Genomic DNA, 4,575 nt, shown 5'->3' on the forward strand with positions numbered 1-4,575 from the left:
ACACGGAGACGCTGCAGTGACCACTTCACAGAACATTCGGCGTGTACTCCGATCAGTATCTAAGAAAAAAAGGGAAGAAACGATTACTACTAGAAAGCATGCCCTACCAGCGCGGAGTACAACTTTTGCCTTCACAAAGAGTGATGATTCCGTATGGGTCGGCGCGTGCGAACGAAACGGTAAACACACTAAAACTGTTATGACTCTTAAGTTTATCGAAAAAGAAGTGCCACAGGTAGAAAATAATCGTTTCGTGAAGCATTGTATTCGCTAGACAAATATGGTCACATAAGACACCGTCACTTACGCCAATCGGCCAGTGCCGTCTGAGACAACCAAAAACCGCCGGAGTGCTGTGGAGCTTAAACACGCATAGTGCGCGCACTACCAACAGCAGTACGCATCGGTACTTCTATATTTACGTGTAGTTTCGTAACTCCCACTGTTTATACCACCATCCTTACTACTATAAAAAGAATGTGCTTAAAATTTAAGCGCAAATAGCTTTTTCGGCAAGCTTACAAGCCCTGCCTAATTTGCGTTGGCTTCTTCCGGACTCAGCCAATCGCCTAGCTGGCCCAAATGATATGTTCTGTTGCGGGAAATGAACCAGTCGGTCGCATGGCCATTTCCTTTTTTCCAAATTATATAGCTTACTTGAGCGGCGTTTACGCTAAAAGTGGTGTCAGTATGATTCTAACGAGGCAGTATTTCGAATGAACCAAACATGTTTTGTCTGCATGGCCCATTAAGGAAATGGCCCTTTAAGCTTCACTACTGCGCATAAGTGCATTATTAGGAAAACATTTTGCCAGGGGAAATATCAGAAATTTGATGTCAGAGTATGATGGCACAAGGCCCTTTTATTAAATATCGTTATAAGAACAAACAAAGAACATTTTATAAGAACACTCCTTGCGTGTTATTCGTGAAAGCATATATACAGGACTTTAGCAAATCTAAGCGCACCCAATTATAAACACGTTCCCCTACTTTCGGGGCAATATATTGGGAAATGCAATGCACAATGCAATGCACAATGCAATGCACAATGCAAATCTATAGGCACCCCTTGTTCTAAGCTACCATTGCAGCGTTGATTTCAGACGCGTAAAAGCGGGCCCTATTTGACGTTGTGGCTAAATAATTCCTGAAGTTTTCAATTGAAAACCGCTTCGACGGAACAGAAGACAACCTGCTTGGGGAAGCTGCGAGCGGCGGCCCAAGTGGTACAACGGACACTAATGGTATGACTCAGTATCAGGCGTAAGCGGTGGGATTACTGTGGGCACTTATTTTTCTTTTGAATGTTTGCCGAATAAAATATTCGTTGCACCCGTCTCACCGAGGTACGAGACATACGTCTGCAAGAAAAAAGTCTCCGGGTGGTTATAATTTAGGTTTTTCAAATCTAAGCACCCCCCTCACTTTTGGCATCGCAATCGTGGAAAAAAGCAGGTGCTTAGAATCGATTAAATACGGTATGTAGGTGGGTGTGGTGATGCCGCAGGGAATAGGAATAGGAGAATCGGCCGTGGGCCTGTGACGGCATCTCTCATCGAGGCGGACCATACCCATTTAGTGTGGGAGAAGGTCTTTTGGCCTACATTGATCCATAAAGGGACACTGAAGTGAATTGTAAACATTGCGGGATTACGAGCGCAAATTGTAGTTCGGAGTCCCTATAGGCCCTGTTTCGACCACTCTGAGTGCGTTTACGCCAATTTATTTAGTCGCCTTTGGCGGCAGCTGCTGCACCTCAATCTGCAGCTGCAATCGAGGCAGCTGCTGCACCTCGATTGAGGCAGACTGCAATGCCTCAATCGCCTTTTGCCTCAGCACCTTGGCAATTTTATTGTCAGAAGCTCAGTAAAGAACGAATAAACAAAAATCAATTCAAAAATGCTGTCCTCCTCTCTGCACCCTCGCCCATTTTCTGTGGCGTTTTCGTGTGACGTCAGGAGGAAATGATCTGGCAATTGGCTGCGCTACTGCACGGCTCGCCGTCCTTCCGACAGAGTCAAGTCGGCCCAGCGTTTCGTCCGCCGGCCGCCGACGGGTCGTCGCAGTTCGTTCACTCAGTTGAAACGAAGCCACGACACATTTGTGAATGGAAGAATCTGCCCTCCTTTACTTTGTTAGTTTGTACACTGTATCTAGCTCCAAGTCAAGGTCGCTTCACACAAGCGCTGCACAAGCGCACATGCGACGCTTCGCTCACTGGTACGCCAGTAGGAAAATATAAGGCCACTTGAAGGCGGGAGAAGAGTCAGCGAAATCAATATAGGTACTAAGAAATAAAATATAAAATCAACTGAAAATTTTACCGTACAGCGTAAAACTAGGGTGCATGAAGCACTTTTTTGCGCTCGGCCAACAAGCACAGCGGTGAGCAGCACGACTACGCATCTGCGAACGCTTTTCCGTCTAAGAAATGCAATTGCTAGACGTGAGATATTGTGGAAACTTGGGGGACGCTTACTGCACGAGCACAATGCAACAAATAGTCACCTAAGCGGCTTGAAATGCTAAAACTAAATAAAAGTGTAAAATGGTTATTCATTATATTTCTTATATTTCCAGTGTTAGCATCGCTCGAAGAAGACGAAGACGGCTGCTATGGCCACGTTTGCAATGCATTCTGCTGGAAACAGTGCATCGGCCTTGGGCCGAGGTACTCAAGTTGCGTCATCTGACGACTCCGGAACCTACAAAGTCGTACTTTCCCCGTCTGCCTTCTGGTAACACCGTTCTAAACTCCGTGTTCTTGCATGCTGACCTGTCTGGCCGACCGTACCGTGCCCCGGACTTTCGTGATGCTTTGCTTGCCGTTCTAGACACCAAGGACATTCTCGCTTGTGGTCAATATCAGATGAGTCAATTGTGGCTTGTCACATGCGTCAACGGTGCAGCGAAACAAAAGCTAGTAGAGCGAGGCGAACTTGAGGTCAAAGGCCTCAAGTGCCTGGTCATTGATCCTGAGAGCAGGAATATCAAAATGAAGCTTCTTTGGCTGTCCCCTCAATAGAGCAACGCCGAATTGTAGAAGCGCTGGAACCGTATGGCACGGTTCAGTCTATCACAAGAGAAATGTGGCGGTGTGATGGCATGGAGGCTTGGCAGATGACCAACAGAGACGTGTCATTCACGCTGAAGGATGGAATCTCAGTCAACTCGCTGCCGCACCTACTGGACGTCTACGGTCAACAGTCTCTCATCTTGATTCCTGGGCGTCCACCACTCTACTTGCGCTGCAATAGGGTAAGCCACATAAGGAGGCAGTGCAAGACTCCGCGTTGCAAGAAATGCCACCGTTACGACCACTTGTCATCAGCGTGTGTGCAGACCTACGCAGACAAGCTTTGTTCGGGTCGTGAAGTGGAAGTTGACACTGTTGCATCTCACATCATGGATGCAAGTGAGGTCGTGGATTCTTCAGGGGAAGCTGTTGCGGAGCAGCGGCGAGAAGATAGGGCTCCTGCGGTGCCCACGGAGGATGCGTCCCGTTTGGTACCGCCTTAGGATCAAGGAGGGGTTGCTAACGTTGCGGTCTTGCCTGCAACATGGGCCGAGTCGCCACCTTACCTAGATCGACCAGCGTCGACGGAGAATGAAGAAATGGAACTTGACATTGGTACCAAAAAGCGACCTGCAACCCTTGATGAAGCGGAGGCTTCGGGTGGAAAACCAGAGGTCATGGAGATAAAGCAGGCGAAGGAGTTCCTTGCCAGGCATGCTTCGGATCCTGCTCCTGCTGCTTCGGCGCTGCTATCGACGGCTTCCTCCCCGGCTGCGGAAAGTGCAACTACTGGTCGCCGTACTGCTGCCCGGCCTCCAGATCCTGATGGAACTGTGGGTAGGCGAGGTAGAGACGCTACACTGCTGTAGGGTGTCATGGTGGGAGTTCTTTCTTGTCAGTTTGGAACGTTCAATGTTCGTGGCTTACGTAACAAGAGGCGTCAAGGCCAGCTTCTTCACCTAATGCAGGGTTGGAAGCTTGATATATTGGCCATTCAAGAAACAAAAATTCAGTCGGATGAAGGGACTGCGGAAGCTCTAGATCTTTTTCAATCAGAGTACGAAGTGTGCGTTAGCCACGCCAAAGGGTTATCTGCTGGGTGCATGCTCTTTCTGAACAAGCGCCTCCAATGCTGTGTGGAATTTGTATCCACTGATCGGGAGGGACGCCTTATCGTATGTGACCTAATGATCGCGGGACAGTCATGAAGGTTTCTTGTCGTTTATGCACCGTCTCAACCTCGGGAACGGGAAGAATATTTCCTGTCATTACCGAGTCACCTGCGTACTGACCGCCACTTAATGGTCTTAGGGGACTTTAACTGTGTGTGTAACCCGAGTTACAGGTCATGTGAGCACCAACGATCGGACTTTAGCGCTATAACATTGGAAAACATTGCTTGGGACTTTCACCTTCGTGACATTGGAGAAAATGTCCGACTGAAAAATCGTTTTACACATTTTCAGGGGGCCTCTCACGCTAGGCTAGACCGTATTTATGTTTCTTTAGATTCTCTACCCTGTGTACACAGCTACTGTGTTCATCTGGTATTTTGT

General features: G+C 48.0%; 1 pseudogene; it reads left to right on the forward strand.

Annotated features, from left to right (window-relative positions):
- Positions 1-2,872: 2,872 nt before the first annotated feature.
- LOC144157451 (uncharacterized) lies at positions 2,873-3,522 on the forward strand (annotated as a pseudogene).
- Positions 3,523-4,575: the final 1,053 nt, after the last annotated feature.

This window comes from Haemaphysalis longicornis, unplaced genomic scaffold (assembly GCF_048455015.1).
Source record: "Haemaphysalis longicornis isolate Haplotype H1 unplaced genomic scaffold, Haemaphysalis longicornis Haplotype H1 scaffold_1, whole genome shotgun sequence".
NCBI classification, from domain to species: domain Eukaryota; kingdom Metazoa; phylum Arthropoda; class Arachnida; order Ixodida; family Ixodidae; genus Haemaphysalis; species Haemaphysalis longicornis.